This window comes from Amblyraja radiata, chromosome 1 (genome assembly GCF_010909765.2).
Source record: "Amblyraja radiata isolate CabotCenter1 chromosome 1, sAmbRad1.1.pri, whole genome shotgun sequence".
NCBI lineage: Eukaryota > Metazoa > Chordata > Chondrichthyes > Rajiformes > Rajidae > Amblyraja > Amblyraja radiata.
This window is the reverse complement of record NC_045956.1, coordinates 156,422,138-156,436,365: the sequence shown is the minus strand read 5'-3', so window position 1 is coordinate 156,436,365 and position 14,228 is coordinate 156,422,138.

Genomic DNA, 14,228 nt, shown 5'->3' with positions numbered 1-14,228 from the left:
AGTTCTAAGAATATAATAAGGAACTGCAGATGCTGGAAAATCGAAGGTACACAAAAATGCTGGAGAAACTCAGCGGGTGCAGCAGCATCTATGGAGCGAAGGAAATAGGCAACGTTTTGGGCCGAAACCCTTCTTCAGACTTCAGGCAGTCTGAAGAAGGGTTTCGGCCCGAAACGTTGCCTATTTCCTTCGCTCCATAGATGCTGCTGCACCCGCTGAGTTTCTCCAGCTTTTTTGTATACCTACACTAGTTCTATATTATCCAACTTCCGCATCCACTCCCTACACACAAGGGGTAATTTGGAGGCACCAATTAACCTACATTCTCAGAAGTCTTTGGAATGTGGGAGGAAACTGGAGCAATCAGAGAATGTGCAAATTTGGCACAGACTGCACCCGAGTTCACGATCGAGCCCAGTCTCTAGCGTGTGAGGCAGTGGTTCTACCGTCCAATTTTTCTACTCTTCTAACAAAGAGCTGCAAAGGGATCCTCACCCAAAGGACAGAGTTAGCTCAGTACCATCTTCTTAAGGGCAATTCAAGGTGGACTCCTTGGACAGCACCTTCCAAAACCATGATATCTATCAGTTAGAGGGACAAGGGTAGTAAAAACATGGGATTGCCACGACCTGACTCTGAAATATTTTCCCCATCCTTCATCATTGCTGCCTCAAAATCGTGGATCTCGCTCCCAAACAGCATTGTGGCTACACACAACCTGAAGGACTGCAGTGGTTCAAGATGGCAGCTCACCACCTCCTTCTAAAGGGCGATGAGCTTGCAAGGTGCTTAACCCTTCAATGAATAAAATAAAATGACACATTAGATGATGATCCTGCCAGTAATACCCAGCTCCCAAAAAATAATAAATTGAAAAACTTCCACTTTAATTAAATGAATATTTTCATCATTCATGTCCTTGCCGAGATTTTCCTTTCATCCTATAACTCCAGGAGTCCTATCCAATCATTTCCTTGTCAGTTACTTTTAGCTTAAACCTCTTATATGCTAGGACATCCTTCCTCAGATATGGTATCCAGAACTGCTCACAATGCTCCAAATTTGATCTGACCAGTGCCTTGTATAGCCTTATCAATCAATCAATCAAAGACTTTATTGTCATTCAAAAATACACCAAATGCGCAAATCTGAACAAAATTTCGTTGCATCTGGCTCACCGTGCAACATAAAATAACAAAAGGATAAAATAGATAACCATATAACCATATAACAATTACAGCACGGAAACAGGCCATCTCGACCTTTCTAGTCCGTGCCGAACACGTATTCTCCCCTAGTCCCATATACCTGCGCTCAGACCATAACCCTCCATTCCTTTCCCGTCCATATAACTATCCAATTTATTTTTAAATGATAAAAACGAACCTGCCTCCACCACCTTCACTGGAAGCTCATTCCACACAGCCACCACTCTCTGAGTAAAGAAGTTCCCCCTCATGTTACCCCTAAACTTCTGTCCCTTAATTCTCATGTCATGTCCCCTTGTTTGAACCTTCCCTACTCTCAGTGGGAAAAGCTTATCCACGTCAACTCTGTCTATCCCTCTCATCATTTTAAAGACCTCTATCAAGTCCCCCCTTAACCTTCTGCGCTCCAAAGAATAAAAAGATAAAATAGATAATAGCGGCGGCACATTATATGGAATTCAAGAGCCTAATGGTTCGGGGGAAGAAGCTGTTGCAGAACATGAAGGTGATTGGAGAGGGGTGATGGGAATGGATCCAGCCTTTTCAGACTGGAGTCTTGCTTTAAGTAGGTGTGAAGTGGTGATTGGGGAGGAGTGGGTGTAGAAGGGTCCAGTCTTTGCAGACTGGGGTCTGGCTGTGTTGGTTGGGGGAGGTGGTGGGGGTACCAGGGTTACGTTTCTGCTTATCAAACCTGCAGTAAAACTAATTCAGGTCGTTCATCAGCTGACGATTGTCCAAAGAGCGGGGGGCTTTCCTCTTGTAGCTGGTGATTTCTTGCAAGCCCTTCCAAACTGAAGAAGAGTCACTAGCTGAGAATTTGCTAGTGTCTGTATTTTGGAAGGTCACAGCTGAGGTTAGCTTTGTTAAAGTCCCCCAAAACAATGCCCATGAAGTCTAAGAAGTCACTCTCTACCCTCATTACCTGGTCAGCGAGCTGCTTTTGCACCTCACGTACACAGGCATGGGGAGGGGGGGGGGGGGGGGTGGTGGGATGTAAACTTCAGCGAGAATAAAGGAGTTAAATTCCCTCGGAGAGTGGAAGGGTTTGCAATTTATAAAGAGGGATTCTAGGTTGGGAGAACAGAAATTTGACAGTACCGTGATGTCGCTGCACCAGTCCTGGTTGGTATAGAAGCATATTCCACCGCCTCTTGATTTCCCCGCTGCCTCCACTTCGCGATCCGCTCTGTGAAGTTGGAAGCCAGCCAGTTGCAGCGCGCTGTCCGGGATCGACTCACAAAGCCAGGTCTCGGTGAAACACAAGGCAGCGGCTCGAGAGAAGTCCTTGTTTGTCCGATGCAGGAGTTGCAGTTCGTCCACTTTGTTCTTGAGAGAACGTACGTTTGCCGGGAATATGCTCGGGCGGGAGTGGTGTGCATGATCCTCGTCGCCAGAATTGGGTGAGTGCTCCAGAGCGCTTCCCACGTGTCCTCCTCCGTCTCAAGACCTTGAACGCAGCCGGAGCACCGCCAACATGTCCAAATAATCCAGCGAATGAGAGAAATCTAGAAGGATGTTTGGAGGTACCGTATGTCCGATGTTTATGAGTACCTCTCTCGTGAAAGTAATCTTTGTAGGGTTTTCACAGACGACAGAAATGAACAAACACATACTAAAAAACAAGGAGCAGTACACCGTGGCCGCCATCGTCGGCGCCATCAGTAGCCGCCACACTGCAAGCAGCCACACTGCAAGAAGCCACTCAGGAATTTCATCCTTAATAATGGACTCTAAAATCTTACCACCCGCTGAAGTCAGGCTAATCAGCCTATAGTTTCTCCTCTTTTGCCTCACTTCTTTCTTGAACAGTGGAACAGCATTTGCAAATTTCTAGTCCTTCGGGACCACTCCTGACTCTAGTGATTCTTGAAAGATCATTGCTAATGCCTCCACAATCTCTAAAGCTACCTCTTTCAGAACCCTGGTCCAGGTGACCAATTCCCCTTTAGACCTTTCAGCTGCCCAAGCACATTCTCCTAGCTAACCTCTGCCCGCTCGTGCAAACAAGTAATAACATCTTTATCCTATGATCCACAGAGGACACTTGGAATGGCCTATTATCTAGGGTTAAATAGGATCATTCAGCAGAGATTGGAGAGTGAATCTGAGAGGCTCCTAGTCTTGTTGTGACTCATTTTCTCAAATTGATGTTATGATTACCCAACTAATTAATCAGAGAAACCTAATCAGCAAAATGATTCACTTTAGAAACAGATTGTTAAACAGGCTTCTAACATTCAAAATGTGATTGCTTGAATAACAATTTCAAAGACTCGGACTATCAGCAGCTCTTGAATTTAGGCATCTGATAACATGATTATTTTTATGACCGTAAATGATAGCATTTACACGAGCAGTAATTGGGCAGAAAATATTGCTGAAGAAGAAAGTCAAAATGCATATTTTTGAAATGATTACATTTTCAGATATGTTGCTGGTTTGATGGCATGGATTACTCAAATCTATTTCCCAGGGTGTAAATGGCTTTTAACGCACAAGCTGCAGTCGTGATGTGCCTATTAATACCACAAAGCTATGCTTTGGCTAGATTTCATTCCTAGTTTTTTTTTAAATATCTCATTTACTCCATAATTTAACAACAGTAGGTCATTGGATATCACAAACAAAATAAAATAACTAACATGAAGTGTGTGATTTTTCATGAGCTGTTTGCAGACATTTCTTTTATCTGCACAAGTCTTTCTGGTTTGCAGTTTCTCTTAATTGTAACCACAATGAAACACGCCAAGTGATTTGATCAGTGTTCACAGAAAATGTGTGCGGTGGACCGAAGTTGACTCGGAGATAGCTGATGATAGCTTGGAAGCCACAGACCTTTACACCTCTATTATGTTACCTCCCCATTTAACAAACCTAATTTCTCTCTTCAGTTCACAAACTCTGTCAAAAGGCAGGTGTCCGGATCTCACATATTTGTTTATGGTTTAAATAAAATGGCAGCTGGAGTAACCTAATCAATTGAGTTATGGGGAAAGACGACATTTCAGGACGGGAATAGATGTAAATTACTGGACTGAAGAAGGGTCTCGACCCGAATCGTCACCCGTTCCTTCTACCCAGAGATGCTGCTGCCTGTCTCGCTGAGTTACTCAGGCATTATATGTCTATCTTCGGTTTAAACCAGCATCTGCAGTTCGTTCCTACACATTTCGGGACGGGATCCTTCTTCAGACTGAAGGTCCGGATCCGAAAAGCGATCTGTACATTCCCCTACACAGATGCTGCTTGACCCGATGAGTTCCTCCAGCAGTTTGATGTTGCTCAAGATTCCAAATCTTATAATGGTTTTATGCCTCAGAGTTATAAAGAGAGAATGGACAAACTGGGACTTTTTTGTTCCCTGGAGTATAGGAGGCCGAGAGGTATAGAAAACCACGAGGGTGTGTTACAGTCTATTTCTCAGGGTAAGGAAGTGTAAAACTAGAGGGTATACATTTAAGATAAGAAAGAAAAGATTTTAAAGGAATCTGAGCGGCACGTTTACACGTAGATGGAACAGAGGAAGCCATAGAGGCGGATACAATGACAATGTTTAAAATACATTTTGACAGGTACCAAACCCAAGCAAATGGGAATAATTTAGTTAGACATGTTGGTGAGTGTGGCTGAGTTGAACCAAAGAGCATGTTTCCGCACTGTGTGACTATGACTAAACGTGAGGACATAGGAATTTACATGCATATTTTTGCAACTGTTATCAAAATTACAAATGGCATCTATGACTATGACAAAATAAATCTCACTCCCTATTCTTGACTCACTCCATATCCAACGTCAACCTTGGACACTGTGTGTTTGTAGCTCTATTGCAGATCGAGTACAGAACGTTGTACTGTGCTGGTCTGACAAAACAGATGTGCCGAAGAAAAGCAAGACCTCATGCCTAAACGACTAGCGTCCCGTGGCCATGACGTCCACCATCATGAAATGCTTTGAGAGGCTTATTATGGAGTGCATTAAATCCACTCTGCTCAGCGGCCTTGACCCACTGCAGTTCGCCTACCACCACAACAGGTCCAGGGACTATGCCATTGCCAAGCCCTGCACTCATCCCTAGAACACTTGGAGAAGAGAGACACCTATGTCAGACACCTATTCAGAGACTACAACTCTGCCTTTAATACCATTATACCATCCAAGCTTGATGGTACAAATGGTGATTGGGTTAACGTATCGGGAGCATTTGAAGGCTCTGGATCTGTGTTCGCTGGAGTTTATAGACAATAGACAATAGGTGCCGGAGTAGGCCATTCGGCCCTTCGAGCCAGCACCGCCATTCATGGCTGATCATCCCCAATCAGTACCTCATTCCAGCCTTCTCCCCATATCCCCTGACTCCGCTATCTTTAAGAGCCCTATCTAGCTCTCTCTTGAAAGTATCCAGAGAACTGACCTCCACCGCCCTCGGAGGCAGAGAATTCCACAGACTCACAACTGTCTGTGTGAAAAACTGTTTCCTAATCTCTGTTCTAAATGGCTTGCCCCTTATTCTTAAACTGTGGCCCCTAGTCCTCAACTCCCCAACATCGGGAACATGGCCATAGAGGGAGTACAGAGAAGGTTCACCAGACTGATTCCTGGGATGTCAGGACTTTCATATGAAGAAAGACTGAATAGACTCGGTTTGTACTCACTAGAATTTAGAAGATTGAGGGGGGATCTTATGGAAACTTACAAAATTCTTAAGGGGTTGGACAGGCTAGATGCAGGAAGGTTGTTCCTGATGTTGGGGAAGTCTAGAACAAGGGGTCACAATTTAAGGATAAGGGGGAAATCTTTTAGGACCGAGATGAGGAAAACATTTTTCATACAGAGAGTGGTGAATCTCTGGAATTCTCTGCCACAGAAGGTAGTTGAGGCCAGTTCATTGGCTATATTTAAGAGGGAGTTAGATGTGGCCCTTGTGGCTAAAGGGATCAGGGGGTATGGAGAGAAGGCAGGTACAGGATACTGAGTTGGATGATCAGCCATGATCATATTGAATGGCGGTGCAGGCTCGAAGGGCCGAATGGCCTACTCCTGCATCTATTTTCTATGTTTCTAACATGTTTCCTGCCTCTAGCCTGTCCAAACCCATAATAATCTTATATGTTTCAATAAGATATCCTCTCATCCTTCTAAATTTCAGAGTATACAAGCCCAGCCGCTCCATTCTCTCAGCATATGATAGTCCCGCCATCCCTGAAATTAACCTTATTTAATTAACCTACACTGCACTCCCTCAATAGCAAGAATGTCCTTCCTCAAATGAGGACTTTAATTTAGCAGACTTGCCACATGCCACTGTGTCACCCTATTCAGCATCTTGGGTAGTTTTGCAGTGTTAACGACACTCAGAAAATATAAATACTGATTCTTGCTGCAAAATTCAATCCAATTTTTAATCAGATTTGACCTGTAGGCTTGGCTATTTCCAGATAAGAATTTAAACTTTACACTAGATTTTGATCTCTGGTGTATTAATAATAAATATGTGTGTTTCTCTACAATAGCTTCAGGGAATGTACCTGGAATATTTTCATCAAACATTGCATCCAATAACCAGAGCAGATTTTCCTCTGTTTGTTTGGTTGGTGGTGTAATATGTCAAATTCATGTTTAATCAAAGGACGTATGCATTTCTTGGAACCCTAGAGAAGACACAGCCATTTAATGTTTGAATCAGAGTATTTTCCTTAATGTACAAGATTTAAAAAAAATAAGTGTAATGTGAATAATAGTACTGTGGTGTAAAGATGTGCCTCAATTTCAACAGAGGAAGGACCTAGTCATTGGTAACGAGGTGGTATTCACATCCAAGTCAGCAGCAATGGTGCCAAAGTAGAAATGTTTGAGAGCTTCAGGTTATTAGGTGTAAATATCACCAACAATATTGAACAATCGTATTGAAGGAAATAAAGCTAAGAAAGCACTCCAATGCTGCTATAATATCAGAAGACTAAAGAAGTTTGGCATGTATCCAAGAACTGTTGACCACCCTCCACAGATGCATCGTAGAAAGCATCCTATTGGGATGCATCACAGCTTAGTTTGGTAATAGCTCTGCCAAGACCACAAGAAAATGCAGAGTGAGGAAGGCTGCCAAAGGGATTTAGATCAGTTACTGATCTGGGCAGAGAAATACCAAATGGAGTTCAATCCAAGCAAGTGTGTGGTGCTGCACTGTTGAAGGTCGAATGTAAGAGGTTATGGCGAGATTCTTGACAGCATTGATATGTTGTGATATGATATGATGTGATATATGATACGATTAGAACTTTATCCCAGGAGGGAATTTGGTCAGCCAACAGTCATAAAACACAACAAGCAAGATACATGAAACATGAATTCAAAGTGACGAGTGGAAACTCTAAGATTGGGGATGTGCAAAGATTGGGGAGGAGGGGCAGGGGGGGGGGGGGGGGGGGGGGGGGAGTCAGAAGGGGAAGGAGTTGTACAGTTCCTTCCTGTGGATCTCCTGTGGCGTTCTGTGCTGCATCTTGGTGGAACCAGTCTGTTGCTGAAGGTGCTCCTCAGGTTGACCAGTGCGTCATGGGGGCATTGTCCAAGATGTGGCGCAGTTTGAGGAGCATCCTCCATTCCAAGACCAACTCCAATGAATCCATCTCCACCCTCAGGATGGAGCCAGCCTTCCTGCTTGTTAATTCTGTTGGCATCCGCAGCCTTCGCCATGCAACAGAGAAATCAACGGGGGCCAAGTTCTCAGCTCCCTGCCTCGACTGATAAAGACAAACATACCAAACTCCTTCTTACCACTCTATCTATTTATGTCGCCAGTTACTCCCTGTATGGAGTTTGTACGTTCTCCCTATAACTACGTGGGTTTTCACTGGGTGCTCTGGATTCCTCCCACACTCCAAAGACATGCAGGTTTGTAGGTTAATAAGCTTCTGTAAATTTTCCCTAGTGTGTGGAATATGGGGTTTAATTTTCCACAAAGTATTGTGCATTTATTACACTACAATTTTGTAATTTCTACATTAAAAAAACGTTTATGTGCTTTGTTTTCAATCTGTGGTTCTGCATTTAGTTTAGTTTCAGTTAGTTTAGTTTAATTTAGAGTTACAGCTTGGAAATGGACCCTTCGGCACACCAAGTCCACGCCGACCAGCAATCCCTGTACAGTAGAACGATTCTACACACTAGGGACAATTTGCAATCTTTTTTACCAAAGCCAATTAACCCACAAACCTGTACGTCTTTGGAGTGTGGGAAGAAAACGAAGCACCCAAAGAAAACCCACGCAATCACAGGGTGAACGTGCAAACTCCGTACAGACAGCACCTGTAGTCAGGATTGAACCCGGATCTCTGGTGCTGCAAAGTTATCCACTTTGGTGGCAAAAAGAGGAAAGTAGACTATTATCTGAATGGTGACCGATTAGGAAAAGGGACGATGCAACGAGACCTGGGTGGCATGGTACACCAGTCATTGAAAGTAGGCATGCAGGTGCAGCAGGCAGTGAAGAAAGCGAATGGTATGTTAGCATTCACAGCAAAAGGATTTGAGTATGGGAGCAGGGAGGTTCTACTGCAGTTGTACAGGGTCTTGGTGAGACCACACCTGGAGTATTGCATACAGTTTTGGTCTACTAATCTGAGGAAAGACATTATTGCCATAGAGGGAGTACAAAGAAGGTTCACCAGAATGATTCCTGGGATGTCAGGACTTTCATAAGAAGAAAGACTGGATAGACTCGGCTTGTACTCACTAGAATTTAGAAGATTGAGGGGGGATCTTATAGAAACTTACAAAATTCTTAAGGGGTTGGACAGGCTAGATGCAGGAAGATTGTTCCCGATGTTGGGGGAAGTCCAGAACAAGGGGTCACAGTTTAAGGATAAGGGGGCAATCTTTTAGTACCGAGATGAGGAAAACATTTTTTACACAGAGAGTGGTGAATCTCTGGAATTCTCTGCCACAGAAGGTAATTGAGGCCAGTTCATTGGCTATATTTAAGAGGGAGTTAGATGTGGCCCTTGTGGCTAAAGGGATCAGGGGGTATGGAGAGAAGGCAGGTACAGGATACTGAGTTGGATGATCAGCCATGATCATATTGAATGGCGGTGCAGGGTCGAAGGGCCTACTCCTGCACCTATTTGCTATGTTTCTATGTTTCTAAGCCAGCAACTCTGCTGCTGCACAACTGTGCCAATCCTTTTCTTCTTTTTATTCCATGCGATTAAAATCTGTGTTCGTTTTTCCAGCTTTAAACAACCCACTGACCATCTCCCCACATACGGCTAGGGCATTAGTGATGTATGTGATTCACTTGGATGGCTAATTGCAACCCCTACTGATATTGGTGCTATAAACTTGCATCAGCCGGGAGAGGAATGTGATACAGCTCAAATAATTTTAGTAACGAGTAGCAATTTCCTAAACTAGGAGTAAAATCTGCCATGCTCTCTGCATCCGGCTCATAAACTCAACAGTACTGGCTTTAAAGATTAATGCTTAATTCACCCAATTTAAGTTGTTCTTCTGTACACCCTCCAGTTGTACACAGATTGATTAAGAAAATGTAATCACAGAATTTGAAAACAAGGAATGAGACAACTCAGTTTATTGTGCCTTTGCCGGTTCTTTGAAAGATTAGTTCATTGAACCATTAGTCCAATTTCTCTGCCCTTGATGTGCAACAGTACTGCTCCATTCATGGGATATGAGCATTGTTGTGGGTTCCCCCCCCCCCCCCCACCTCCCACCTCATTCCCTGGAGGATGTGATGAGGAGCAGCCTCACTGAAGCACAGCAGTCTGTGTGGCGAAATTACTGTACATTGGATTTCAGCTGTTTTACGTGTTTTTACAGACTATAGCTTGGCAATTTTCCACATGGTTTGGCAAATAGCTGTGCTGTTACCAGCTGGAACAGCTAACTTCAAGGCAGCTATCTCTGCAGACAAGCCTTCAGCGATACAGATGAGATATTGTTGAAAGCATGGGTTTTTCCTGTACACAGTGTGGATTACATCAGAAATTCTGACTGGAAATATTTTCGTACACTACAGCTTTGACTTTTGCAAGGATGTGTCAAGGCAATTGAAGAACCAGAGGTCTTTAGACCTTCCTGGTGGGGTATCGAGGTAATTGAATCATGGAGTCATAGTGATAACAGACCCTTGGGCCCAACTTGCCCACATCAGCCAATATGTCCCAGCTACACTAGTCCCACCTGCCCGCTTTTGGCCCATATCCCTCCAAACCTGTTCTATCCATGTACTTGTCTAAATGTTTCTTAAACATTGGGATAGTCCCTGCCTTAGCTACCTCCTCTGGCAGCTTGTTCCATACACCCACCACCCTTTGAGTGAAATAGTTACCCCTCAGATTGCTATTAAATCTTTTCCCCTTCATCTTAAACCTATGTCCTCTGGTCCTTGATTCACCTGCTGGGCAAAAGACTCTGTGCATCTACTCGATCTATTCCTCTCATGATTGTTTACACCTCTATAAGATCATCCCTCATCCTCCTGCACTCAAAGGAATAGAGTCCCAGCCCACTCTACCTCTCCCTCAGACCCTCTAGTCCTGGCACCATCCTCGTAAATCTTCTCTGTACCCTTTCCAGCATGACAATATGTAAAGGGGCTCGACGTCCATGGCAATGAAGGCCTAGAAATTGAAAGCTATTGAAGAGTTGATGGGGATGTGAGATGTCTCGGATATAAGATTGGACAAAATAGGATGCAATCAAGATATGTGGAGATGAGTTCAGTTCAGGGCAGGAGCAGGCAGAGACGATGGGTTTGCCAGGGTAGTTCTCGGTGTGGATGTTGGTTTTGAAGAACCAGAGGGCCTTAGGACCTTCCTGGTGGGGTTTCCCCCTGTTGCTGATTGTTTAATTGCCTCCCAAACATCCATGACTGTGAATGTGGATAGGATGTTTCCACTAGTGGGAGGGTCTAGGACCAGAGGCTATAGCCTCAGGAAAGGCTTAATTACAGTGCGGTGGCGCGACTCACGTTGCAGTGGCCCCTACAGCCTGTCTGTCTTTTTTTTATTTTTTGTCTAGATAAATGTAGTTGTTAGTGTTTTTTAATACTGTTTTTAACTGTGTATATACGGGGGGGGGAGAGGGGGAAACTTAAAAAAAGCTTTTACCTGCACGGGAGAACCGACCTTTTTTCTGTCGGGTCTCCATTGTAGTTGGGGCCTAGCACCGTGGAGCGGCCTCCAGCTGGAACGACCTGGGGGCTCCAGTCGCAGAGCCTGCGGAGCTGAGGACTATTCACCATCGTGGGGCTGGCCGGCTTCAGAGCGTTGCGGTGGTGGCTTGCTGCTGCGGTGGACTGGGACATCGGGAGCTCGTGGGTCCAGGTGGAGACCGCTTTTCGGAGCTCCCGCAACGCAACTTCTGCAGCCCGAGTCGCGGGGTTGGAACGACGCGGAGCGGAGCCGTACATCGCCCGGCACGGCTTTAACAGCCGCGGGACATTCCAACGCCCGCCAGGGGCTCCACCGTCGTGACTTCTGGGCCTGGAGCGGGACCGTACATCGCCCGGCGCGGCCTTAAATGGCCGTGGGACTTACCATCGTCTGCCTGGGGCTTCAACATCAGGAGAGAAATGGTGCAGGGGAGAGAAAAGACTTTGCCTTCCATCACAGTGAGGAGGAGATTCACTGTGATGGATGTTTGTGTAAATTGAATTGTTTGTATGTCTTGTAGGAAATTGTCTTTGTTTGTATGGCTGTGGAAACGGAGTTTCGTTTGAGCCTCACTGAGGTTCAAATGACATGTAATAAAATATTGTATTGTATATTGTAGAATAAAAGGATGCACCTTTAGAAAGATGAGAAGGAATTTTTTTAGTCAGAGGGTGGTGAATCTGGGGAATTCATTGCCAGATGGCTGTGGAGGTCTATCAGTGGATATTTCTAAAGTGGAGATTGACAGATTCTTGACAAGTGAGGGTGTCAAGGGTTATGGGGCGAAGGCAGGAGAATGGGGTTGAGGGGAAGATAGATCAGCCACGATTAAATTGCGGAGTAGGCTTGAATGGCTGAATGGCCTAATTATGATCCAAGAGCCTATGAACGTGACAGGATGTGGCAAAACTGCAGAGCGTTGATCTGCTTCATTGGTTGGGTTGCCATTACCACACCCACTCCCATCTCCGCCCATCACGGGGTGGGGGAGGGGGGGGGGGGTGGCCTGCGGCATCACACACACACTAACTACCCCTCACACACAAACCACCCCACACACACAAACCACCCCACACACACACAAACCACCTCACACACCCACACACACAAACCACCCCACACACACACAAACCACCTCACACAAACCACCACACACACACACAAACCACCGCACACACACACACACACAAACCACTCCACACACACAAACCACCCCCCCACACACACACACTAACCACCCCCCCCCCCACACACACACACAAACCACCGCACACACAAACCACCACACAAGCAAACCACCCCACACACACACTAACCACCCCCCCTTGATATATTATTATTCATTCGCTCCTTTTACACCATCCCCACCATATCTACTCATGCATAACCCCCAACTCACAGGCACGTCTAGAGAGGGGGATACAGAGAGGGGGCAGAGACACAGAGAGAGGGGGCAGAGACACAGAGAGAGGGGGAGGGGGAAGAGAGAGGGAGAGGGGGAGGGGGATGGGGTGGGGGAGGTGGAGGGAGAGAGAGGGAGAGAGATGAAGAAGGGGAGGGGGGGGAAGAGGGAAAGAGGGGGGAGGGAAAGAGGGGGGAGGGAAAGAGGGTGGGGGAGGAAAAAAATTGGGGAGGGAAAGAGGGGGGGGGGGGGGGTTATCTGATATTTTCCAAAACAAGAGCAATTTTTTTTGAAAGCGGTCAAAAATCTGTCTTAATTCGGGTAGTAAATAACCGCAAACTTTTAAAATTGTAAAGAAATTAGTACTGGAAAAAAAACGGGAAGTAACAAACGGGGTAAAGCATCGTTAGAAATATATTTTAAAATTAAAAAAGTGCTGTCTTTGAAATTAAATGTTATCTTTAAGAATTAGTAGTTAAGTGAGACACCGGAAAGTCTGTAAAGAACAAAAAATGCAAAATTTTCGAAGTTAAACCAAAATAATGAAGTTCAATCGGACTCTTATCTTTAGAGATGTGGAAGTCAGCATTAAGCTCTCCCCCTCCCTCCCTCCCATCCCACCCTCCCCCACATCTCTCTCCCCATCCCCCTCTCTCACGCCCTACCCCGCTCTCCTTTCCCTCCCGAATCTGTCCCGTTTCCTCCTCCTCCTCCTCTCCCCTCCCTCCCCTCTTCTCACCCCCTCTCCTCCCCACCTGTGTGTTTGGGGGGTGGTTAATGTGAGTGTGATGCCGCATCCCCCCCCCCCCCCCTCGCAAACGCCGTTGGGGAAACAGACCCAACGGGTCTGCACTTGGTCTAGTTAGATTTAAAACTGAAGTGGAAATAGAAGTGGTGCATATATATATAAATACATCCAGTAAAATGCACTGCAAAATAATCTTTACCTAGCAAAAATCAAGATTAACAGCCAACCTTATCTTTGCTACAATTAGGCCTACTTCCAGAACTCGTGTTCATATGGATTGGCAAGTTGTCACCAATTGCACTAGGAGAGTCAGCATCCTCAAACAGAAATTGCATGTGGATAATACATTTTGCCTTCCTCTTGAAACCCACCAACACATTTACTGCCAGTGTGCGGCCAATTTGACTCACTCCACATGATTTCAAGGAATGGCCAAGAACACTGGATACACGAACACTTATGGGACCAAACAACATCCGCCCTACAAGTTGTTGTGGTGTTTTTGTAATATTGGCACTGAGATTGGCTCTGATATGGACCTCCTGATTCAGGTCTTGATAGATTGAGAAAAGTCACAGTTAATGGTTGCTCACTGCATGGCTCTTTAGATAAATCACATGGTGAATGTAATGTCGAGTGTACCTCACGATGGACAGAACACACCCTGTGAACCAGGTAGTAGCTCTTTGATGAATGAG